General features: G+C 50.5%; 1 protein-coding gene across 1 annotated transcript in view; it reads left to right on the forward strand.

The window, feature by feature from the left end:
• The first annotated feature begins 14242 nt into the window (after positions 1-14242).
• ARHGEF10L (Rho guanine nucleotide exchange factor 10 like) overlaps positions 14243-25885 on the forward strand; it is a 160361-nt gene continuing 148718 nt past the window's right edge. Inside the window, exon 1 of the mRNA XM_059914797.1 lies at positions 14243-14452. The gene's annotated coding sequence lies outside the window, so the exon portion shown is untranslated. The remainder of the gene's footprint in view (positions 14453-25885) is intronic.

Raw genomic sequence — 25885 nt, forward strand, 5'->3', positions numbered from 1 at the left:
ATTTTCTCTTTTATAAATTGGCTATAATAATGCCTCTTGGCAGTTTGTGAACATTTAACAGAATGGTCACGTGAATTGCTTAACCCAGAGCCTGAATCAGGATTAGGACGTGCGTGGGTGACCTTGGACTAGTGATTTCACCTTTCTTCACCTCAGTTTTCTCATCTGTAAAATGGGGATAATTTAAACTACCTCCTCATAGGCTACCTACTCAATTCCTGTTATTATTATTATTCCTTGATGATGATGATGACGATGACGACCAAGCCTCGATAGTTACCTGTTCCATTGTAGCTGGTTATGGGTCCAGATTAAAAGCTACTCCATCTCACATTCCTGGGCTCCCCCTGTTCCCCCGGAGCTATCGCTCTTGGTGAGGGCAAGCTCAGCATCCCAACTTTTCCTGGGAAGCATCTGTTGAAGTTCCTGGTATGAGCTTGGGTGCCAGGTGGTATCTGGAAACTTGAATCCCCTGAACCTGGCTGCGGCTCATGGCAGGAGTGGGAGTCCAGGGTGCCCCCAGGATGCCCCCACACCTACCCCACAGAAACCGAGACTGCCCTGGGCCACTGAGCAGGCCCTGCTCTCTGTAAGGGGGCGGGGAGTGGGGAGCAGGCAGCAGGGAGGCTGGTGGCTGGGTCAGCCTTACAGCCAAAGTGGGGGGCAGGAGGAGCTTGGACCACCACTCTCTTTCTCTGTCCGCATAATGGGGACAATAAAACCTGTCTTCTCTCTCCCTCTCAGGGCAGGCTGGCAGAGCAACATCTTCATCCAGTGGAGTTAGATGCAGGAGAAAAGCCCACATTTTGGATGATCTGGCTTTGAACCCTGGCTCTACTTCTTACCAGCTGTGTGACACTGGACAAGTGACTTAACCTCTCTGAATCTCATAGTTTCCTCATAGTGATGCTGGGAGGATTGAAAATGTTATATATCAATACGTGTTGTGTGTGTTTGCTTTATTCTTCCTGTTGTTATTATGTTAGAGAACAAAAGGTTTTCTGTGTATTTTATTTATTTATTTTTGGCTGTGTTGGGTCTTTGTTGACACGTGCTGGCTTTCTCTAGTTGTAGCGAGTGGGGGCTACTCTTCGTTGCAGTGCGTGGGCTTCTCATTGCGGTGGTTTCTCTTGGTGTGGAGCACAGGATCTAGGCACGCGGGCTTCAGTAGTTGCAGCACACAGGCTCAGTAGTTGTGGCTCGCGGGCTCTAGAGCTCAGGCTCAGTAGTTGTGGCGCACAGGCTTAGTTGCTCCGCGGCATGTGGGATCTTCACGGACCAGGGCTCGAACCCGTGTCCCCTGCATTGGCAGGCGGATTCTTAACCACTGCGTCACCAGGGAAGCCCCCACTGCCCTTTACATACATGGTTTCACTGATTCCTCATAGCAATGGTGAGAGGTAACATCACCATCCCAATTTATAGATAGGAAGACTGAGGCTCCAGGAGGTGGAGTGACTTGTTGAAGATCCTCGTTTGCAGGACCAGGTGACTCAGAGGCTGCCTCTGGGATGGAGGAGAGGGCATGAGAACATGAGCACAGTGCAGCCCCGAACTTGTCCAGCCCTTGATACATCCCAGTCCTGACTCTACTGCCCTGTGCACAACGCCAGGGGGCGTCATTCACCTGGCAGAACCCGCCTGGTGAAACCTGGCCCTCAGGGCTGTCCCTCTGAGCCACAGCTGCAGCTGACCACTGATTTCTGTGAAGACAGTTCTATGAGGACAGCATTGTAGCTGGTAATGACCCATTATTCCCATCACTGGCCTCTTGGGAACTGGTCCTCCTCAAGCCATTGACTTTAGTCCCCCCTCTGACTTGCTCTCCATTTCTGCAATGTCTTGAGTGTGTCCCAACTGTTTGTGCTGTGAATTTAATTCCCAGGGTGGCCTTGAGCTTGGCAGAAGAGAGACACAATAGGAATCTAATAAATGCATAGGTGGCCAGGCAAATAGATGTAATTAAGTTGTGCCTCTGAGCCTCTTGCTGAAGGGTAACTCATCCTTATAATACTGTTCAAGGGCCTGAGCTGGAAAGGGAAGAGGTTCAAGTTCGACCCCAAACAAGGTGAGTATTGGTGATTTGAGCTGAGATTAGAGACAGGATGTCATAAAGGCGAAGTGACAGGCCTGTGTTCAAATCCTGGCCCAACCACTGTATAAGTGACAAAAAGGGCCACCATGCTCCGTTTCCCCCATTGGTGTGGAGTCTATTTTTACACTCCTTCTCTTAACCTATAGAAAGTGATGGAAGTGAGAACATGTGACTGCCAAGCCAGGGACTCAAGAGACATTGACCACCTGCACATTCTCTCTCTTGGACCTTTGTAACCTCCATGTGACACAAGCATGTGCTAGAGGCTCGGGGAGGTGAGAGGCCCTGTAGAGGAGAGCGTCCCAAGCAAGGTCACCCTAGACCAGCTGACAGCAGACCCAAAGGCAAGTCAAGTCTAGTTGAGGTCAAGTTTGGTCCTGGTCAGGAGAACCACACAGCTGACCACCAACTGATGCTGATTGTTTTAAGCCATTGAGTTTGGGTTGGTTTGTTATGCAATGACAGTTTATTGATGAGCCATTTGTCATGGTCAAATTGCTTTCCCTCTCTGAGCCTCAGTTTCTGTCTCTGTGAGATGGGCACAATAATCTTCTGTGTCCCAGAGGACTGACAAAAGGAGGGGATGAAATGCACATAAAGTACTGAGCACAGTGCCCGGCATGGCGAGGATGCTGGAATGGGCCCCGTTACACTGCCATAAAGAAGCAACCTCCAAAAATCCTAATGACTGAAAACAACAAAACTCTACTTTTTGCTACTTGTTGATGGCCTGTGGGCCAGGGCTTAGCTCATTGTGGTCACGTAGAGTCCTGGGCTGCTGAAGTTCCCCATCCTGCATGGTGCAGAGCCAGGCACCGTGCCAGAACTCGGCAGAGTCTTGTGCTGGGAATTGAGCGCTCAGCCCGGAAGTGACACACATGGCACTCACAACTCATTGCCCCACCCATCCAAGGGGTCAGGAAGTGCATCCTTCGTACCAGAAGGAGAGAGCCGGAAATATTGGGTGAACAACGTTCATTAATGTTAGCTATCGTTTCCTGCTTTTCAAGTCCAGAGAGTGGAAAAGTCAAAACAGTAATAGAAACAATGCTAATAGAAGGAATAATAACAACTCCATTTATTGAGGGCCTACTACATGCCAGGCACCGTGAGAGGCCTTTTACATGTGTCATCGAGTCCTCATTTCCATTTGATGGGGGATGTGGCTCAGAGAGCTACACGACCTGCCTGGTGCTCCGGGTTGGTGGCAGAGCCAGCGTTTGGACCCAGGACTCTAAAGCTCACTTTCTTTCTAGTAGACTATGTGGCCCCTTTTCAAAGACCCCAAAGGCTGACCAAGGGGCATTTGAGAGAGTGCCCAGAGGTAAGACAAGGGGCCAGACCAGGCTTCCATAAACAGGGCCAGCCAGGCAAGGCTGTCCCTGGACTCCTATCAGTTTCGATCAGAAATCCAAAAAGTTGTCTGTTTTTGCACTTTTAATCCCCCTGCTCCTTCTGGTTTCACAGTACCTCGTCCCTCTGAGGAATTCCAGGTGAGCCAAGAGGCTCAGGATTTTCTTACCCGCATCAGACTGGAGGCAGGCTCTTCCCCTTTGCAAAGCCATTCATCACTACTGCCATCATTCACTGCACTCTCGCTGTTTGCCCACGGACGCCAGGTGCTTCATGAGAGTTTCCTTACTGAAACCTCTCTGCAACCCTCTGTTATCATCTCCATTTTACACAAGTGGGAACAGTTGCACAGAGAGGTTAAGTGTCCTGTCCAAGTTCACACAGATGGTTGAGGAACTGCAGTCCAGGCAGCCTGGCCCCATATCCTCACTTTTAACCACCAAGCTACAAAGGGCTTTCACATCCTTGAGCTCATCTGATCTTCCCCCAAACACACACACACACACACACACCCCAAAACTTCATGGCAAAAAACAACCATTCTGTGATGCTAACAGACGCAGGGATTTGGACCAGGTACAACAGGGATGGCGTTTCTCTGCTCTATGTTGTCTGGGGCCTCAGCTGAAAGACTTAAAGCTTAGGGGTGAGTCGAGAGCTGGACACTGCAATCATCTGGAAGCAACTGGAAGTCCCAGGTGTGGCTGGGACTCAGTCGGGCTGTTGACACAGGACCTCTTCGTGTAGCTTGGGCTTCCTCACGTCATGGCAGGCTTGGTGTCTCATGTGGTGGCTCCAGAGGTGAGTGTGAGCTAACAGGATTGAGATCACATGCCCTCTTCGGACCTAGCAGGATCACTTCTGCTGCATTCTGTTGGCTACATGAGCCTGCCCGGATTCAGGCACAGACCCTCTCTCTCCATGAGAGGAGAGTCAAAGAATTTGCGGACGTGTTTAAAAACTCCAGGTGGAGGGCATCAATACCTGGCCGTGGAAAGCTGGGACAGAGAGTTTGGAACCGTAATGGGATAGTTCAAAGACTCAGGTTAGCATTGACCTCCAGCATCCCATCACTGCCTCTTGGTGAAAACTCTTGCATCTTGGGTATCCCCATCCTGGAGGACATGCTCCTATGGCCAGCAGGGGGTGCCTGATATCCCTTGGTGTCCATAGGTTAGGAGGTGGCAAGAGAGGACACTCTGGTAGCCTCTCTGGACATAATCGCCCTCCACTGCCCAGAAAGGGGCCCTCAAGGGGACTCCAGCTGTGTCCACACTGTGTCAGCCCCCTGCCCACAAACTCCACAACAGGCTGTTGATGGCTCTTCTTGCTTCTCACCAGCTGTGCCAGCCCCACAGAACCCCCTGGGGCAGCACCCTAGGCAGGGGGTCCGGCACTGGCTCTGCAGCTGGGCAGATCGTGAGCTTGGACAAATCACGTCTCTGGTCTGGACTTTGGATTTCCCAGATGCCGGACTGAGGGGGCTGGGCTACATCATCCTCCAGTTTCTAGAACTCCATGGAGCACCTGAATTTCTTCTCAGGCGAAAGCCTCACCTGCCAAGACTGACTGCAAGCTCCTTGAGGACAGATCGTGTCCTCTTGACTCTGGGCAAGGCACTTCCCTACTCTGGGCCTTCTCATCTGGAAAATGGGGATGCCACCAATGCCTGCCTCAGAGAGTCGCTGGGAGGTGGACTTATGGACACACATGGCACCTTAGTCAGTGGTCACTGACAGCTTCTTGCCTTCTTGCTTTGCTGTAAGAAGAACCCATGGAGGCGGGTTCCTGAGTCACTGGTCCCCTCGGGTCTCCTGGGGGCTTGGGGAGAGTGTGGATGTTTGAGTGCCGGCCTTCACAGCTACTGGACGCAGAGTTCCAGGAGCAGGCCTCCAGGGGCTGCCCTCCAGTGGCTCTAAAAGGGCACTGAATGAGGTTTCTGAAAATACCTCTTGTCTTTACAAAATGACCTGCTTTCCCAGGCTTCTGCCCGAGGCCCCCTCTCATGCTGTATGGGCGCCATGTTGGATTGTAGGTGGGCATCAGGCCCAGGGTCCACAGGAGGCACTGAGGTCCAGGGAGGTCTGGGGCTTCTCGTACAAGCAATAACAGCAACCCCTCCCAGGAATGAGCACCTACTGTGCGCCAAGTACCTCACCCTCTGTGTGCAGAGGGCAGCACCATTGATGTGGGGTGAGGAAGTCCTCCCTGCCTTCACTGCTCTGACACACTGGAGCTCTGAGTCACTGGGACCCTGAAAACTCCTGCCTGTTCCCCTTTCTTTCCTTCCCCCACTGCCCGCCCTGCAGAGGCTGGGTCTTGCTCGCCCTTCATCTCTCCCATCCTCTGCACGTCTCCAGGCATGGCCAGTGCGGCCCCAAGGGGCTCGACTTCTCTTCACTGGTGGCTGACATTTGTCTGGAGAGTGGGGCCCCAACCGAGGAACTTTGTTGGCGATAGAAATCACTTATCTCTTTTCAACGTTCCTTCCTCCCAGGTTTGATCTATGATCCTGAGGCCTGTTTGGACGTCTCTGAAGAAGCAGCATCAGCTCTTGAAAGCACAGCCTGCTGCAGCCATTGGGACCCACCGGCTTCAGAGAGGGCAGGGGCACGGGGAGAGAGAGGCCTTGGGGGTGGGCCACTGGAAGGAACTACTTTTCAGTGAATCAGCCTTTAAACTTTCCAGGACCCGGGGGAGCCTTGCTTTTGGTGCAGCCAGGCGACCTGATGTCACAGCTGCCACCTTCAGGCTTGTGGGCTGAGCGTTGCATGACTCTGGGGGCACCAGATGGGCTGTATGTGATGGCACCCCTCAGGGGTGCATCGTGGCCACCCTGGCTGATGCCCGGCCAGCTCAGACCTTCCATGGCCCCCTTGCCTTACCTGTCCTCTGTACCTGGGCACCTGCCTCAGTTTCCCCGGGCTGGGGCCTCCTACCCTGCCTGTCTCTTGCAGTAGAGAGGAGCTGGATCCTCCTTTCCAGGCCCAGGCAGTTGAAGAGATTGCTCCAAATGGCAGTGCCACCAGCCTCCTAACACTGAGTAATGCCACCACCTGGATGTCACTATCGAGACCCCAACCTGGGATGGACCTCTGATGGGACATTTGCTCAAATTGGCCCAAACTGAACAAAATAGAAGCTTCAAATCCCAACTCTGCCTCTTTCTCTCTGTGTGATCACAGGCAAGACTCTCAAATCCTTCTCATCTGCAAAATGGAAAATAACGCTAATAAACCTATAATAAATTTAGGGGCATGAATCTTGGTGGCACAGTGATGGGGATGGAGCAGGCGTTTAGCAAATACCAGTTGTCAAGTTCTGCCCCTTGGAGCACTGTCTTAAGGTAAGCTTTCCCCACCTGTGTCCCATCTAGATCCTCCTTCCTCCTTCCTCTCAGCTCAGGACAGTCAGTGTAGGCGGGGCAGCTGAAAGCCTGAACTTGAAGGGGAGAAGTTTAATCTCTTCTATGCATTTTTAATGAATTGACTTGAGATTTCCACTGGGTCTGTTTAACTGACAGGTAAGAATCATTTGCCGTTATCCTGGCCACCATTAACGTAAATGGGGCTTCCATATTATTTGCTTTTGCTTTCTTAAAATTTTTTTTTTATTGACATATGGTTGATTTACAATGTTGTGTTAGTTTCAGGTTTACAGCACAGTTTTATATATATATATAAAACATATATATAAAAATATATATTATATATTCTTTTCAGATTTTTTCCTTTATAGGTTATTAGAAAATATTGAGTATAGTTCCCTGTGCTATACAGTAGGTCCTTGTTGTTTAACTACTTTATATACAGTAGTGTTATATGTTAATCCTAAACTCCTAATTTATCCCTCCCCCCTTTCCCCTTTGGTAATCATAAGTTTGTTTTCTATGTCTGTGGGTCTATTTCTGTTTTGTAAAGAAGTTCATTTGTATCTTTTTTTTTTTTTTTAGATTCCACATATAAGTGATATCATATGATATTTCATATGGCTTACTTCACTTAGTATGATAACCTCTAGGTCACTTTCTTCAATTTCTTACATTTATTTATTCATTCATTCAATGTTACTTAACCCCTTAGGATGCGCCAGGCACCAGATTAGCTGCTGAGGATACTGGTGAATCAGACAGGTGGGATCCTATGTTCATGGAGTTTCTAACAGAGTTGAGAGCACAGATAAAATCCAAGCAAACACACAGATATATTACATAATTACAAATTGCATAAATGCCTTGGAGGAAACAAACTTATCTGCTTATTAAAGCTTAAATAATCCAAAGGTAAGTTTCAGCCTAGCCCATGGAAGGTTTTCCTGGGATACTGTAATAAAAATGGTAATAACCATGACAATCTCCATAGATATCAGTGACCTGCTAAGGCTACATATGTAAATGAGTGCTCTATATAAATGAGCTGATTCACTTTTTACAACAGCCCTCATAGTTGAGTGTCATTATCCCCATTTTACAGATGAGCATCTGTAAACAGAAGTTTAGGGGTCAAGTGATTTGCCCAAGGTCACAGGGCTTGCTAAGGAAGCTAGATTCAAACTTGGGTTTGTTTGATCTGTCCCTGCTGTAATCATAGACCTCGTCTGTGCAGGGCTGGCTGGGGTTCATGCTACACTGTTTGTCTTGCTAAGCCTGGGCAGGGATTTTTTTTTTTTTAATTCATTTATTTTATTTATTTTTGGCTGCACTGGGTCTTTGTTGCTGCGCGTGGGCTTTCACTAGTTGCGGCGAGCGGGGGCTACTCTCCATTGCGGTGCGCGGGCTTCTCATTGCGGTGGCTTCTCTTGTTGCGGAGCATGGGCTCTAGGCATGTAGGCTCAGTAGTTGTGGCACACGGGCTTAGTTGCTCCGCGGCATGTGGGATCTTCCCGGACCAGGGCTCGAACCCATGTCGCCTGCATTGGCAGGCGGATTCTTAACCACTGAGCCACCAAGGAAGCCCATGGGCAGGGATCTTTAAAGCTGCATGGCTGGAGGGCTGGGAGAGAGCAACAGGAGAGAATTGACTACTGGGGCATGTCCCCTCCCTTGAGGATGAACTGGGAGAGGGGATGGGAGGGCAGTGAGACCTGGAGCTGGGGGTTGCTAAAGTCCAGGCCCAGTCCAGAGGCTTGTCTCTTAACAAATGGGAGCAAATAGTGTCTGTCTCCAAGATGCATGGTCCCTTCCACCTGGAAAAGAGTCCCTGACCTCAACCTTATTTGCAAAAGCTGGATGAAGATGATGGGGTGGGGACGGGAGCCCCGACTCTGCATTCACGTAACACCTGATGGCTAGTGTGTGTTATGGCTTTGACCTTTCACACTTTCAAGACTGGGCAGGTGGCTTTGGAGGTTGGGAGCCAATATGGAGGAACCCAGGCTCAGAATCTGGACTCCGTTCTTCCACTACCCCCTGCCTTCCGTAGCCCCAATCCTGTTCTCCCTGTGGTTGAGAGCCTGGACCCTGGAAATTAACATAAAACTGGATTGAAATTCCAGCTCTCCCACTTCTTTTTTTTTTTTTTTTTTGGCTACGCCACGTGGCATGCAGGATCTTAGTTCCCCAACCAGGGATCGAACTTGTGCCCCCTGCAGTGGAAGCGTGGATTCTTAACCACTGTACCGCCAGGAAAGTCCCCAGCTCTTCCACATTCTACTGTGTGACCTTTGGCAAGTTACTTCACTTCTCTGAGCCCCAGTTTCTCATCTTTCAATGAGCATAGTAAGACCTGCCTTTCAAGCTGTTTGGGAGATTAAATAAGATGATTTATATAAAGTGTTTCATCCAGCTCCTAGATGATTATATAGTCTTAGTCGATGAGCATAAAGTTGAATCCTATTCTTCCAGGAGTTTGGGGTGTTGGCATCTCCCCAACTGATGTGAAGAGTCTGCAGAACAGAGCGTGACCCACAAATGTTCTTTCTCTGATTTTGTTCTAACTACATGCGTGCTTACCTCTGTAAGAGACTGTCGTCTCTTCAAAGTGGTCGCCTGTCAGGAGGCTCTTTGGGGAACTTGGCTCTTGGAAATGTCCCAGAACCTGTGGCACCACTTTGAATGTTCTCAGCGGAGGCCCATTCATCCTCTGAGGGTGGGTCTGGTGTTTGGAATTAGCAAGGAATCTTCTGGATCCAAGACTGCTGACTTTGGGTGGAGGTTTGAACTGGGAAATGCTGACAAGGGAAAGCTAGAATTAAAATGCAGGGGGCGGGGGAGGGTGGAGGGTGGAGAAAGGTTTTCTGCTATGGAGGGCTGTGGTTCTAATTTAAGCAGTTTTAAAATAAATGTGTGGAGGGTGGTTCTATTACGGGTCAGAAAGAGAAGCTTGGGGTATGGAGGCACCAGACCTTTTTCGGGGCTGACCTTGGACAGAGGGTGATGCCCTCCCAGAATTAACTGTCCCCTGATATTTGACTGAGATCCTTTCATTTGAAAATACAGAGCCCTGAGTGAATGGGCTCAAGCAAAAAAAGGAACATATATTCTGAGAATTCAGGGGTGTCTCAGAAATCCAGAGAGCTGGCCTGGCCTCATGGGGGCTGATACCAGGAGCTGGACGGGGGCTGGGAACGCAGGCAGCACTGCCTGTCTCTATTCCCACTGTCTCTCTCTTTTTTGAAATTGTGGTGAAACATACATAACATAAAACCTATTATTCTAACCATTTTTAAGTGTACAGTTTGGTGGCCTTAAGTGCATTCACAATGCTGTGCAGCCATCACCACCATCCATCTACAGAATTTTTTTATCATCCCAAACAGAAACTCCGCACCCATTGAAGAACAACTCTCCATGCTCCTGCCCCCATCCCCTGGCAACCACCATTCTACCTATGTCTCTACGAATTTGCCTATTCCAGGTACTTCATATAAATGGCATCATATAACATGAGCTTTTGTGTCTGGCTTATTTCACTTAGCACAATGTATTTGAAGTTCATCTATGTTGTAGCACGTGGCAGAATTTCATTCCTTTTTAAGGCTGAATAATACGCCATTATATGGATGGATCACATTTTGTTTATCCATTCATCCATCTATGGACATTTGGGTGGTTTCTGCTTTTTGGTTGTTGTGAGTAATGCCAATAGCATGATCTCATCTCTGCTTCTCTCCTTGCATCTGGGACCAGATTTCTCAGTGTCTCTGGGCATGTGGCAGAGATGGCCACCCTGCAGCTTTTGAGTTGAAAGTGCCCAGTTCCAGCCTCCAGCAGAAACCCAGTTCTAAATTGCTGAGGCAGAGACTGTGACTGTCACATGTATATGCCATGGCATGGGTTTACATGGTACCAATATGGAATCTATCCTTGGGAGTAGGGAACGGTTCTCAGAAAGGACATGGCAGTTGTTTGCGACCTGGCAACCTCCTCCTCAATAAAAAACTAAGGGACTTCCCTGGTGGCGCAGTGGTTAGGACTTTGTGCTCCCACTGCAGGGGGCCAGGGTTTGATCCCTGGCTGGGGAACTAGATCCTACATGCATGCCGCAACTAAGAGTTTGCATGCCACAACTAAGACCCAGAGCAACCAAATAAATAGATAAATAATTAAATATTAAAAAAGAAAGAAACTAAGCCAGGACACCCCCGGATGGAAATATTTCCACTTTCATGAACCTATCTGGAATTTTAAAATCAGAAGACTCAGAAAAATGCTGTTAATTTCTGCATATATGCATGTTTTGTGTCACCTGGCTTATTGTTTTTGAGGGCTTCTATAAGTCATCCTGGGCCCTGGTTAGGCTGACACCTTGACCTGGCCTGGGGACCTGCTTGCTTTGGAGGCCAGTTGGCTGCAGGTATGGGAGAAAGGAGTGTCATCCAGTTGCTCTTTCAAAACCTCTGGGGCTGGTGGTCCCTGGACTAGCCCTGCCTCTGCCCCAGCATCCTCACTCATCCTTCAGGCCCCTCAGTAGAGTGACTTGTACCTTTTCCAACTTCTGTTTTGTGACTATGAGCCACTAACTGACTGACGTGAGACACATCTCTGGATATTATGAAACCTCAGTTTTCTTAGTGATAAAATGGGTAATAACACCTGTCTCTTTTCTTTAGATGTTGGTGCAGGTGTCACATGAAACTGATGACTACAGAGCAGGGGTTCTCAACTGGGGGCAGTTGGCCCCCCTGAGGGCATCTGGCAATATCTGTAGACATTTTTGGTTGACACAACCAGGAGGGGTGGGTACCACCGGCATCCAGGGGTTAGAGACCCGTGGAGCTGCTAAATATCCTACAGAGCACAGGATAGTTCCCACAACAAAGAGTTAGCCGGTCCGACACATTAGCAGTGCCAAAGGTGAGAAACACTGCTCTAGAGCTGCTTGGAAGATTCATTCACTCTGCAGGACTTTTTGAGCATCTTTTGGTGCTGGGTGCTGGGGGAGGAGGGACGTTGGTGAGGATTCAAGGATGGAAAGGACCCAGCCCCTCCCTATGGTGGGGAGGGGGCAGAGGGTCTGGCATGTAGAGGGCGCTTAGATTCTGGGTTTACATCACAGTTTTCCTCAGTTAGTGGAAAGCTTGGCATGCAGCTGTTGAGGCCCTGCACAGATGGCAGAGCAGACTAGGAGTTAAGGCTTGGTGTCGGGAGGGGCTCCTTGGGGCACTGGCTCAGCGACTAAGTAAGTTGCTGTGGGTAAGCATAGCCACTGTTGGCAAACAGGTGCCTCCCGAATGCTGGCCTGCAGCCTCACCTAGCAGAGCATTGCTCAGGAAACCAGTTACGGTGTGGATGGCGGAAAGCAAGGCTCCCCTAACCTCGTGGAGGGACCAACAGTTTGGGAGAAAGAAGTGGAGGTAGATGTATTGAGTTTTTTCTGAACTCATGGTTTTTTCTCAACTAGTATTTAGCCCCTCCTCTGCCACTGGGCCTTGGGGGTGGGTGGGGAGAGCAGGGGCCAGAGGAGACCCCCAGAGAGCAGGAGAGATGCCTTTATACCTTTCAGAAGATATGGGAGTGTGGGGTGGTGGTTCAGATTTCCAAAGAAAAGCACTAAGAGTGACTCTGGCCCCTCCCGCCCTCCTTCCATGACCTTTGGTGCTGCTTCTTCTGGGAAGCAAGGCCCAGGCCCTCCTTCTGGGTGGGTGAAGGCGGTGCCCTCTGGGGTGGGGCTCCGGGAACGAGAGTGCAGCCTCTCCCCGGCCAGAGCTGAGGGAAGGTGCTGGAATGGAGGCAAGGGAGGTGGTAGTAGACAGCATCTCTCGTCTCAAGACCCCCGGAACCAGGAACAATCCCTCCCAACCCCGGCCAGGCCCTCTGGAAGGGAGAGCCCTCCCCTTCTGCCACTTCTGTGGATGGAGGGGCCACTCCTCCATGGCCTTCTTTTTGCTCAAACTTTAGGCCCCAATAATAACGACAAGGAAGCTCTAGAAATGACAGAAGGCTTCCCGCCTGCCCAACGCTGTTCCAGGTGCTTTCATTCTGCACTATTCCCATGCCCACCTTACAGCTGGCTCCCGGTGGAGCCAGGAGGTGGTCTGACTCTGGTCCAGAGGTTGGCAGCCTCCCAGGTGGGAATCCAGTGAACCGGACCTGTTTACTCTCTCCCGTGGGGCAGGACTTCCGATCCTACTAGGGTTTGCTGAGCCATTTGTGCCCCAGGCCTGTGTGCTCACCAGAGGCTTCTGCTTCCATCAGCCCATGATTCAAAATATCCATCTACTGCACTCCCCATGTGACCCTGGGCAAGTTAGTGATCTCTCAGAAGCCTTAGTTTCCCTCTCTGTAAAAGGGGGAGACACTTTTGCAAGGCTTATATGAAGTTATTCATGGAGTGGATAAAACGTTTAAGAGCAAAAACCCAGGATCATCATTATTATCATCATCTTCATCATCTAAGCAGGGATCAGCAAACTTTCTCTTCAAGGCCAGACAGCAAATATTCTGCCTTTGCAGACCCTGCAGTCTCTGTCTCAATTTTGTCTTTGTCTCTCCCAAAGCAGCCATAGACAATAAGCCAATGCCTGTGCCTGTGTTTCAATAAAACTTTATTTACAAAAACAGATGAAGGGCCAGATTTGGCCCTGATCTAAGACCTTGAGGCTTGACTGCCAGTGTCCTGTAGCAGAAGGTGGAGCAGCGTCCGGGTCAGGTTTGGTGTGAAGTGCAAGCTGTCCGTAAGCATTTTAAGGGCAGGGGCTGATCTCCTTTGAGACTCCATCCTGGGTTCTCAGGAGCACATGGTTAGGGCAGAGTAAGTCTTTGTGGGTAAATGACTTTTTCCCTGATGTCCAGATACACATGCTCTCAATCAGCTCAGCAGATGTTTGACGAAAATCTGGGGGGGTGATTAACACTGACAATGAGAATGCAGGCAGGGTCAGCCCTGAGTGTGCCGTCCTGCTTCCCTGAAAAGCATCCTTGTGATGAGAATCAACGTATTGTCTGTCTGTCCCCTGGCAGCCGGGACTCCAGCTTTATCCTTACACAGTTTCATTTAATTCTCATGAGAACGCTGTCATCCTGGGACTCTTATAATTACTCCAGTTGAACAGTGGGAAACTGGGGCTTGCCGCTGAAAAGGGCTGGGATTCAAACCTGAAACGTTCCAACTTCAAAGTCACGTTCTCTTCCACGCGTTCCTGAGCCAACAGGCAGCTGTCAGTGCTCAGCCCTTCTGCTCAGAACCCCCTTTTAGAGGGCCCCCCTGTGCTCTGTTCATGCCCCTCCTCCCTTCCTCATCCTGGCAACTTCCTGGTCCTCCCAGCCCGGCCCAGCCTTGCCCTGCCCTGCCTGGCTTGACTCAGTCTAGCCCTTCCTTGTGGGCTGCCAGGGGCTGCCTCCTGTCCTCCTGCCCTCCCGCCTGGCAGGTCTGGCAAGTGAGTGACTCACACACCTGGATCCACCGCACACCCAACGAGGGGAGTCCGTGTACATGACCCCTGGGCTCCTGCTGGCCCTGTCAGCTGTGGCGACGACCAGACGGGACGCTTCCCTGCTGCTGGGGCCCGCCCCCATCACCCGCGCTGCCTTCTTCCTTGGTTGGAATTGGACTGCACAGAATCCAGGTCAGGCTTTTGGTTTTTAAACATCTCTGTCCCTCGCTGAGTTGGAGGAGGACACTTTGGAGGTCACTGGGTGTGTCTGGGTCTCTGTTGCCGTTGACATCCTTGGGCTCCAGGACCAGGGACACCCTGCTCCCTCCCAGGTGGTGGTGGGGCTTGGAATGCCTTGTGCTGGACTCAGGGAAGAGAACTCCGCTGGGAGCCTCAGTGGACATGACCTTGACCCTTGTGGCTACCTTGTGGGGCAGGTCAGGGCAACATGGGGGTGAGGAATGCAGAGGGAGCCTGGCTGGGGCGTGTGTGCGGTGGGAACTTTCCCCAACTCCCTTCTTAGGGTCACAAAGTTTGATAGTTGCAGCTGGATAAGGCCTCAGAGGACACCTAGTTCAAAGGCATCATTTTACTGCTGGGAAAACTGAGGCTTGGAGGAGAGGGAGTGACTCAAGGTCACGTTGTGAATTGGTGGCGGAACGGGGGCTGGAAGCCAGAATCAGCTGCACCTCCCCGCCCAGGGCTCCTTCCTGGCTCCTCAGCGCCTGCGCCTCTGTTTGTGCCCCTGGCCCACCTTGGTAGCCCTCTCGCGCCTCATCCTATCCTGGCTGTGTTAGGAGGGGGGAATGCATTGCACGCAATTTCACGGGTGTGATTTCATGGACTCACAGTTGGAAGCGTTTGAAAGGTCACCCAGGCAGTCCTGGCCGTGAGTCTCCGACAGGTGGCTGTTTAGCCCCAGCTTGAATATCTCCGGTGATGGAGAACTCACTGCATTTGGAGGCGGCCTTTTCGTTTGTGTGACCGCTGTCCGGCGAAGGCCGGTGTAATGCTTGCTGGGCACTTACTTGGTGCCAGGCGCTTTGCTAATGGAGTATATTACATGTACGAACGCATTTAATCCTCCCAACACTCCTATGAGGTAAGTTTTATTCTTATCATTCTTGTTTATAGGTGAAGAAACAGGCACAGAGAGGTTAAGTAACTTACTCAAGATTTCACAGCTTGAACAAGGGGAGCTGAGATTTGAAGCCAGACTAGTCTGGTTCTAGAGCCCCACTGAGCCCTTAGCTCCGTGACTTGGTCGCTGCTGGGTGATGATGAGGCTTCCTGGGGTGGGGAGTCCCGCTGGGCATGGTGAGGCCAAGGTTGGAATGGGGAATTTAGATGATTGTGTGCCCCTCCGGCTGACCTTCTGGGAGAGGGGCAAGGCTCAGAGAGGTGAGGTGACCTACTTGAGGTCACACAGCTAAGAGATGGCAGAGAGTCAGACTCTCCCTCTTGGTTCCTAACAGAGTGTGTGCCGCACCAGGCCGGCCCCTCCTCTGGGTAGCTTTTCCTCCAGAGGATCCTGGTACGTTTGGGGCAGAAGTGTCTGAGTGAAGCTGCCTCCCCAGCTTTTGGTCCCTGAATCAGGGTCTCCTGAGGCTTGTTTGGGGACTACCCTCTCTCTTCTATCCCCCTGAGGGCTGAGCTCTTCTGGGATTAATGCGACCAGCCCTCCAGCTGGGTCTCCTCAGTTAGTGGGACTTTGGGAGCTTCAGGGTGGTGACTGGTCTGGCCCCATTCACATCCCTACCACCTAGAAGGTGAGAAGAGTCCCTGGTGTCTCCTTCCAGGGCTCCCTCCCTAGGACAGTCACGTGGGCAAGAGGCCCCCAGGGTGATTCCGTTCTGTCCTCTCCTCCTGATAATAATAATGATATTAACAGCGATATTGACTACTGGTCCTGCCACCATTGCTCCATTTCCATTTGTCGGACACTCACCACCGGCTAAGCTCTGAGTCAGGCAGCCCGCATGCCATAGTTTGTTCAGTCATTCTGAGAGCTCCCATTTCACAGATGAGGAAGCTGAGGCTCAGAGAGGTGAAGTCACTTGCCCAGGGTCACACAGCTGGCCAATGGCACTGAAATCATCAGCAGAAAGTTGAAAGCTCACATCATCCAAAGTTGCATGCTGAGTTCACGGTGCAGCCAGGGCCAGGGTCCAGCTTGGTTGACCCCAGCTTTCAAGCTTTTCCTACTTGGCTCCTCTGGGCTGGGCTGCACTGCGGTGGGACTTGAGAAACATGGGTTCTGGTCGTGTTCTGCCTTTAAATACTACAGGACCTTGGGCAAGCCCCTCAGCCCCTGGGGGCCTGGGTCACCCCTATCTGGGTGTAGGAGCTGATCATTGCTTTCCTGTGATCTCACCGAGGGCTGTGAATTATAGTCACAGCTGGGAATGCCTTAAAAACCTTGACACAGGGAGTTCCCTGGTGGCCTAGTGCTTAGGATTCTGGGTTTTCACTGCAGTGGCCTGGATTCAATCCCTGGCTGGGGAACGAGATCCCTGAAGCCGCACTGTGTGGCCAAAAACAAACAAAAAACAACAAAACAAAACAAAACAGCAAACCTTGACACATTATGCATGCAGACAATTAGTGTGAAGAGAGGTAATTACCCAAGCAGCATCTCCAGTCCCCTCTGTGCCCGGGACAGCCTTGACATTGAATCCCCACCACCACCTTGGGATGCAGGAACACAAGCCCGGCTCTACAGCAGGGAAGCTGAGGCTCAGGGAGGTGAAGACACTCACTTGAGGTCACAGGACCAGTAGGTGGGGAAGCAGGGATTTGACCTCAGAAGTGAACCCCCCATCACGATGAGGGACAGCTCCTTGGGGATGGGGATGTCCCAGGGTACCCAGGCTTGGAGCAGTGAGCGGGTTTGGAGACATCGACCCTTTGGCCTCAAGGGGGTCAGACTCCCAAGAGCAGGGTCCCAGGAGCTTAGCAGGTGGGTTCAAGGCAGGTGGGGCGGTGCTGCCATGAGGTGAGTCCCTGGCTGCCCTGCTCAGGCCTCTCCCACGTGGCCCTTCAGCAGAATGAGAGGGACCGCCCCTCCCCCATCCCCCCTTGTCTCAGGGGCAGAGGCAGTCCTTGTTCCAGGGGGACAGGAAAACAGGGCGCACTCCTGAGCCATTCTGGGACCTGCCCTGAAGGTAACCCTGATTCCTCCTCCCGGCCCAGCTCAGCCCAGCTCAGCCACTGCAGAGAGTCGTCTGATGCCCCAGCAGAGGGAGGGACGCACCGGGGTTGGGTCGCACTTCTGCCCACCTCTTCCTTCCCCATCTTTCCCTCTTCCCTGCTTTTCCTCCTGAGCAGTGTCGGCATTAAATCTGATAACCATTCATTCTCTCTGATAAGAGAGGTTCCAATATCCTGGCTTGTTTGAGACTGGCTGGGGTGGGTGAGGGGACCCCAGGCTGGGAGCCAGGAGGCTGCCACTTCTCTCACTCCATTCTTCATGCCTGGTGCAACCTTGAGCAAATCCTTTGCCCTCTCTGGGCCTCAGTTTCCCCTTCTGTGAAAGGAGGGGTTTGGCTTGGATCATCCCTAAGGGCCCTGCCAGCTTTGAAAGTGTCTGACTTGCTTGAATGGATGGCCCCGAGGTGCCCTCTGAGCTCCCTGCCAGCTCTCTCTCCTCCCCACGTGGCCCCGGGACCACAGGAATGCAGGGGAGGCTCTCATTTGCTTCTGATACATGGGGACTGGCAAAGATGGGAGTAAGCTCCATAAAAACCCGCTCCTACTCTGTCGGGCCGATTTTTGGAATAAACCCAGGGTGCCAGTGTTTGTCTGACTACAGGGGAGAGGCTGCCTGAGGCCCTTTCCACCTTGTTGTTTGTGGAAAAAGTATGGACGTTGGGGTCAGACTTGGGTTCAAGTCCCAGCTCTGTCCTTCCTGATGGTGTGGACTTGGGCAGGCTGCTTGGTCTCAGTTATTGCATTTGAAAAGGAAGATAGGGCTTCCCTGGTGGCGCAGTGGTTGAGAATCTGCCTGTCAATGCAGGGGACACGGGTTCGAGCCCTGGTCCCGGAAGATCCCACATGCCGCGGAGTGGCTGGGCCCGTGAGCCACAATTACTGAGCCTGCGCGTCTGGAGCCTGTGCTCCGCAACAAGAGAGGCCACGATAGTGAGAGGCCCGCGCACTGCGATGAAAAGTGGCCCCCACTTGCCACAACTGGAGAAAGCCCTAGCACAGAAACGAAGACCCAACACAGCCATAAATAAATAAATTAAAAAAAAAAAAAAAAAAGTAAAATCTTTGTATAAAAAAAAAAAAAAAAAAGAAAAGGAAGATAATAATACTGAACTCACTGAGAAGTTATGAGGGTTATGAGTTCTCCCAGGCAGAGCACTTGGCCCAGCGAATAGTAGATGCTCAATAAAAGAGAGGACAGGTCCCTGGCACCAGTGCCATCTGATCCCTCGTGGCTCCAGAATGACAGGACGCCTTGTCCGGGATCTCAGTGCCACATTCCATGCAGAGGAGCGGATGTCTCCAGGTGTGATAGGGATGATATGGCCCTAGTTCTAGTCTTTCCTCTTCCTCTTTCTTAAAGTTGCTCTGGAAACTACAAAACTGGGCCACATGCCTCAATGCCTGCTCTCCTGGGGCCGCTGGGTTTCTTCACCCCCCCGGGAACCCTAGGCTCCAGCCAGGGCATAGTGGGGAGGCGGGCAGCCTGCTGCACAGTGACCTCACCCCCACATCTGGCTGGCTGGCTCAAACGACTGATCAGAATTCATAAGGTATAAGGATTCATGGGTCAGGGTGAGATCTCTCCAATGAACTAGAGAACGAGCCCCCTAAAGCTCAAGGCTCCTGGGGGGTGCTGCAGAATTCCGAGAGCGCACCCAGGGAAAGGGTTGGAGCTGACTTCAACCAAAGCCCAGGGTCTGGCACAGCTGTATTCCTCGGCCCAGCCCTGGAGCCACAGGGCAGGTAGCTCACTGAGATGGCGCATCGTATGGCTGCCCCTGACTCAGAGACGTGCGTTTGGGGATGGAGCAGATGAAATTCCCTGGCGAAGTGGTGGTTTCTGGGAAGGGGGAACTTGCCTGATAAGGCTACATGCTGCTATCTCAAAGCTCATTACCCAAAAGACATTTCTTTTTTCCTTCCCCCAAAAATCAGCACAATCTTCTCTGCTTTTCCTGGAATCCTGGATGGGGGATTTTCTAGTTAGTAGAGAAACCGTATCCAGCTTCTTCCTGCTTCACCCAGGGGGTGAGTGGTTTTTTTTCCTGTAGTTTTTCAATTGTATTCATCCATCCATTTGTCCATCCATCCATCTATCCATGTGCCCATCCATCCAAAGACTGCTTATTGAGTGTCCACTCTGTGCCAGACACTACATTCTAGAGATACAACTCTGTGCAAAACAGACCTCCTATCCTTAGGGAGATGATAGTATAGCAGGGGTGACAGACAATTTAGGCAATATAGTACCCGGGGTGCTATGGCCTTATCTATTTATCAGTTTCCTTATCTGTTGCATGGGCTGGTAACTGTACCTATCTCCTGGTATTGTGAAGATTTGATGAGGTAATACAGGTAAAGAGTTGGCCCAGTGCCTGGCATGTAGTAAAGTGCTCAGTAAGTGTTAGCTGTGATAATAACAGTGCTCATGAGCATGATAAAGACGATGATGATTCAGATCACCTAAAACAGTGCCTGGCACTGACTAGCGACCATGCACATCCGTAAGTTGTTCTGGGCAGCAGCAGGTAATAGGGGAATGGTGACCAAGGACGGGCCCCGAGCCAGCTTCTCAGGGTGGGGCAGTCCATGAGCTAATCATCTCAACAAAGGGGCCGAGGGTGCTGGCCATGCCATCTGGTGGCAGGGTGTGTGGGTCTGAGGGCTTTTCGGGGGAGCTTGAGCCAACGCAGCTGCCTCTCTGGTTGGCCCAGTTAGGAGTTGGTTATGAAGCGTCTTAGGGTGAAATCAACCATGAGACCAGGTGCTGTAGACTGCCTTTGCAGGGCTGGAGCAGGCTATCTGGAAAGTTCCCAGAAGCTGAGAGAGGGCAGGGCAGCCAAGGGCAGCAGAGGTGGGGATGAATCCCTGCATTGGGGGCTCAGCAGGGGGAGGCTAGGGATGAAATTCTAGGGGGAGCATCCATAAGTGGTCAGGGGGTCCCTGGTGGTCCCCCATGGGGCTGATGAGGGTTGAGGATGGCAGTCTTATTCACCACTCTACCCCCAGCTCCTGGAACAGTGCCAGGAAAACCTTAGGCACCTAATTGGGGAGTATTAGTTGAATGTATGCTGTGTGATCAGGCCACCCAAGATGGCTGTTCTCTTGCTCTCCACACATCCCCGGCTACACCAGTCCCTGCTTCACCTACACCCTACTCACAGGACTGACCTTTCCTCTTAATCATAGAGCCTAATCTGTAAATGTCTACATACTTGCCCCCTGGCCCAGCTAGTGATTGTTCTAATCTTTAGATTAGATTTCCGATTTTATCGGTTTCCCTGGTAACCGATGAGCCATCCTGATGTAAGTTCCCCCTATAACTAGTAACCTCTTCCCCCCAAACCCTGGAAGCAAAGACGGCGGCCATGTCCTGCCTACCGTCCGCCGCGCATGGAAGGGTGTCGCTCCAGGACCTTGTTTCAGACATGTAAGCTCCCCCATCAATTAAACCATTAACGTCTCTGTTGCTGACTCCAGGCTCTTTCTTCGGTCTTGAGGCTGGGCTAGTACAGGGCTGGCAGGCCTATGGGATGCAGCCCAACATACGCCAAGACGCTGTTGGGATGGTCTGGTTTAACTATCATGCTGGTTTACCTGTAGGAAGCAGTGGTTCTGGAACCCACAAGAGTGGGTGCAAACCCTGGTATCCCTACTTACCAGCTCTGTGGGACCTTGAATAAGACATTTCCCCTTTCTGAGCCTCAGTTTCCTCATCTGCAAAATAAGAATTGCAACATCAGCCTTGAGGATTGTTGGGTAGACAGGAGATGATGAAAGGATTTAGAAGTGACAGCTGTTGTCATTTTCCACACATCTAGGGTGACACCCAGAGTTGTAAGCCAGGACTGTGGGATTGGGCTGGTGGGGATGGAGTGTCTGCTGAACCCCACATTGTGATGTTTTGGGGAGGTGTGGTAGCTGGAGTCAGATAGACCTAGAATCCATTGCTTACTTGCTGTGTGACCTTAGGTGGCCTACTTACCTCTCTGTGCCTAAGTTCATCATGTGAAAAAAAGGGGATCTTGAAAGCAGCCATTCTACAGAGTTCTTGCAAGAGTAAATGGGGTCATACATGAAGAGCACAGGGCCTGGCATATCCCTCAGTAAAGGGGGATTTACTGCCCAGTAAACGGGGCTGGCTTTATCATTGGTGGCCATCCGGGAGGAATGGGGTGAAAAGCCTTTGTGAGCGTGAATGTGAGATACGGTGAGGGACTCTGCATTTCATCCGAGGGAAGGGGCTCAGGTCCCTCCCTGATGTGTTGGGAATCCCAGCCGGCTGTGTCTCTGCTGACATATTGTGTAGGTGAACAGAACCATCCTGGTGAAGGCTTTGAGGTCCCAGAAGTTGCTTGTTTCCAGGAGAAAACCTAGGAAACCCATTTGGCTTAATCTCTTGGGTGATCTTAACCCGAGGCCACAGGGTAGTGGGGAAGGAGCAGATTCTGGATTTAAATCCCCACTCCTCTACTCTCCCACTGTGTGACCCTGGGCAAGTCACTTAACCTCTCTGGGTCTGTTTCTGTATTCATAAAACTGGACAAAACCACCTTCCTTGCAGGATTCTCTGGAGACCAAGCACACAGTGGGCCTCTGTAAAGGGGAGTGATTTGTGCAGTCTCCACGGAGGGCGAGGGAGTAGATGTTAATGAACGCTGGGGCTGGTCCAAAAATCCAGTCTATAAAACTCCTGCCTGCAGCTTCTGGTGCGTTGCTAATGGGAGTTTATGTGAAGGACACAGCGGGATAAGGGCCCATTGTTTCCAGTGGGGACGGTTTTATGACTCTTAGAAAGCGTCTTTCATCTGGGAGACCAGGGAGCTTATGGAACCTCCCAGCCCTGGGCGGTGAAACCGGGGGATGCTGAAGGTTTCTGGGGCCGGTGCCAGGCTGCAGTCACGGCCAGGCCCTCCTGCTGACAGGGGCTAAGGCCTCCCTGGAGTGTCACTGCAGTGTCAGGCTGGCAGCCGCTGTGCCTCCCTTTCCCCAGGCCTAGGACCTTCTCTCCTGGAGACCTTCTGTTGGGTCCCCAGTGCCCAGCCTGGTCTGCTTGGCAAGGCTGGAGGCTCACTGGGTCTGCCGGGTTCCCTTTCTGTTCCCCCTCCCCAGGGGCCGGTGCCATATCCTCTTCATTCTTACGGCAGCTTCTAGAATAGGCTTTGGACTCTGTCTGCTGTCAGCTGACCGGCAACTCTCATTGCTTGGGAGGCTTGCCTGGCACCCTGAGCCCTGGGTAGGGGCAGTAACCTGATGCCAGGAAGCGAAGACCTTGTCTCTCTGTCCTTTCTGGCTCCTCGGCCAGGTCCCAGGCAGAGAAATCCAACCTCCCCTTGGCTCCGCAGACAGCCCCAAGTCCTCTGCCTGCTCATCCCCAGCGGAGGCTGCAGATACCCCAAGGAGTAGGTGAAGCTGGCTTCCTAGTGTAGGCTGGGCTGGCACACGGGGCCGGTGGGGATGGGCTGATGGGCAGAGGATCTTTACATGTTTGCAGCTGCCTCTGATGGCCCAGGCTGCGATTTTTCCCTTTTCCGTTTCATCTTTTCCATTTTGGGAGATACAGAAAGGCTAGAGCAGGATGTTTGGATACATGAATTGGTCCCAGAATCCCCCCTCATCCTGCACCAAGATGGTAGCCATGGGCAGTGGGCACCACTCTCCTTTTATCATATGAATAAAAATCCACTCAGGTGAGTGCAGTGAAGGGGGATTGTCTCTGTAAGGACACAACAGTTCACTCAGATGGACATTCAAGGCTAGGACAGAATATCATTGTGCCTCAGTTTCCTCATCTGCAAAACAGGGATAAAAGTACCTACTTTATAGGGTTGCTGTGAGGATTAAATGAATTAATACATGAAAGTGATTAAACAGAGCCCAGTACAGAGTGTTATGGAAGAATCTGCTATTATTATTGCTATTATTTTTGCTAGGGCTTGGTGATCTCTGCCTCACTGTCTTTTTCTCTCACTTTACTTTTTTTGTTGTTGTTGTTGGTGTTTTTGTTTTTCTATGGCGTTTCTGATCTCCCAGAACCTCAGCTTGAACTTGGCTGTGGTTTATTGCAGCATGATTGCCAGCTCTGGCTCTGCACCATCTTTCAGGTTCAGCGTCTGTGGTCATTTGACTGACTCAGCCTCTCAGCTCTCCAATGCCAAATTCTTGGGTGAGATGAGCAGATAGGCCCAGTTTTGTCAGCTGTTCACCCTGTTGTCCAATCAAGTGCACTGGGGAATAGGTTGCTGTCACGGCACGTGGAGGGGCACGCGTCCTGGCACATCCAGTCCGGCCTCTTCAGAGGCTCTGTCAGAGCGGCAGAAGAACTGTGAACAGCAGTTTGGAGCTTTTTCTGTCAATCCACAGGAGCGTTCCGTGTTTCTAAGTGTTCAGGACAAGTTTTCAGAACTCCTGCTGCTGGCACTTGGAGCCTGTTTGGCTCACAAATTATTGGTCCATTTAAAATTTGAAATAGTTGTCAATATTAAAAATCAGGGGATTTCTTATGGAAATCTGGATTTCTAGCTTCTCTTGGGAAAAACAATAAGAAAGCTTCATAGTACACAGTGACTCATCTTCTAGAACTGGGTGGTGACTGCCCCTTTTATCTGGGGCAGTGCTTTCCAGGCCTCCAACCTTGAGACATAGTGTCAGCGGTCATGTTCAGCCTGCTTCTCCCATTTTCATCTCCTACCTGACCCCCTAGGTCCTGGAATTTGCTACCTTACTCCATATGCTGGCTCTTTCCCAGGGAAGGGAGCTGCGTAAAGAACAAGAAAAATTATGTAGCTTTTCAAAATTTTGGAATATATACATGAGCCCAGTTCTGTGTTAAATAGTCCACAAATATTACCTCATTTAATCCTCTAAACAACCTCATAAGGTAGGTATTATTACTTTCACCTAGATAGTGAAACTGAGGCTCAGAGAATTAAGCAGCTTGCTCTATATTAGCACGGGCCATCTGACTTTAGAAATGACTTTAAGCTTACAGAAAAGCTGCAAGTACAATACGACTTTCCCTCTGAGGCATTTGAAAGGAAACTGCTGATGTGACGTTCCTTCTCTTTGGATATGTAGTATGTGTTTCCTACAAACAAGGACATGCTCTTATACAACCATGATACAACCATCAAAGTCAGGAAATTCACATCATACATTTCTACCACCTAATCCTCACACCCTATTCAAGTTTTGCCGATTGTCCCCATAATGTCCTTTACAGGAGAAGGATGGAGTTCAGACCACATGCTGCATCTGGTTGTCGAGTCTCTTTGGTTTCCTTCAATCTGGAAAAGTTCCTTGGTCTTTCCTTGATTTTTGTGACCTTGGCACTTTAGAAGACATTTAGAGGAATGTCCCTCAATTTGGGTTTGTTTGATGTTTACTTGTGATTATGTGAGATGTGCATATTTGGCAGGAAGATCATGAAGTGATATTGTGTCTTTCTCAGCGAATCACATCAGGAGACTCATGATGTCAAAATATCCCCCAGCTGGTCATGGTAACCCAATCTGACAATCTGACAATTGAGTGAGAAGGTAACTGCCAAGTTTCTCTACTGTAAAGTTGCTCTTTCCCCCTTTGTGGTTAATAAGTATTTTGTGAGGAAGTACTTTGAGACTCTGCGAATAGCATTCCTAGCTTTCAATTTATTCATTTACTTATTTATATCAGTATAAACTCTTGGTTTCCAATTGTATTTAATGGAATGTAAATCCTTATAATCATCATTTATTTTGATGCTCAGATTGCCCTTGATTTGGCTAGTGGAAGCCTCTTTGAGTTGGCTTCTGTGTCCTTTTGCTATGTTTCCGTCATTTCTTGAGCAATTTATTAATTTCTGGCCCAACAATATGTTTCAGGCACAGCTTGTGCTTCCTCTGGAATCAGCCATTTCTCCAAGGAGCTCTGGTTCCTTTTAACAGAGAATGGTAATGGCCGCACTGCGTGGCATGCAGGATCTTAGTTCCCCGGCCAGGGATGGAACCCATGCCCCCTGCAGTGGAAGCCCAGAGTCTTAACCACTGGACCACCAGGGAAGTCTCAGAGAATGGTATTTAGAAACCATGACCTGACTGCTAAGTGTGTTCATTGTCATTGGGTGTCCCTGCTCCCAGGCCCTTTTGGTGGACAGAGCTATGAGCTCACACCCAAATCTCCAATTCCAGTCCAACACCACAGGGTTCATTCTACTTTTCTCCCTTTTCATATTTGTATTCCCTTCTCCAACAGTGTTTGGAGTTTGAACTCTTGACAACCACTATACTAGGCTGCCTCTCATCAATAATACTTATGATTGTTTATGATAATATAGTATCAAATAGCATATTTATCTAATTTTGTTGGTGAGATGTTGAAAAATCTCTGTTAGACTATATTAGTCTTCTATCCCTTCAAAATCCTATGGGATGGGGC

The sequence above is a fragment of the Balaenoptera ricei genome, chromosome 1 (assembly GCF_028023285.1).
Source record: "Balaenoptera ricei isolate mBalRic1 chromosome 1, mBalRic1.hap2, whole genome shotgun sequence".
NCBI classification, from domain to species: domain Eukaryota; kingdom Metazoa; phylum Chordata; class Mammalia; order Artiodactyla; family Balaenopteridae; genus Balaenoptera; species Balaenoptera ricei.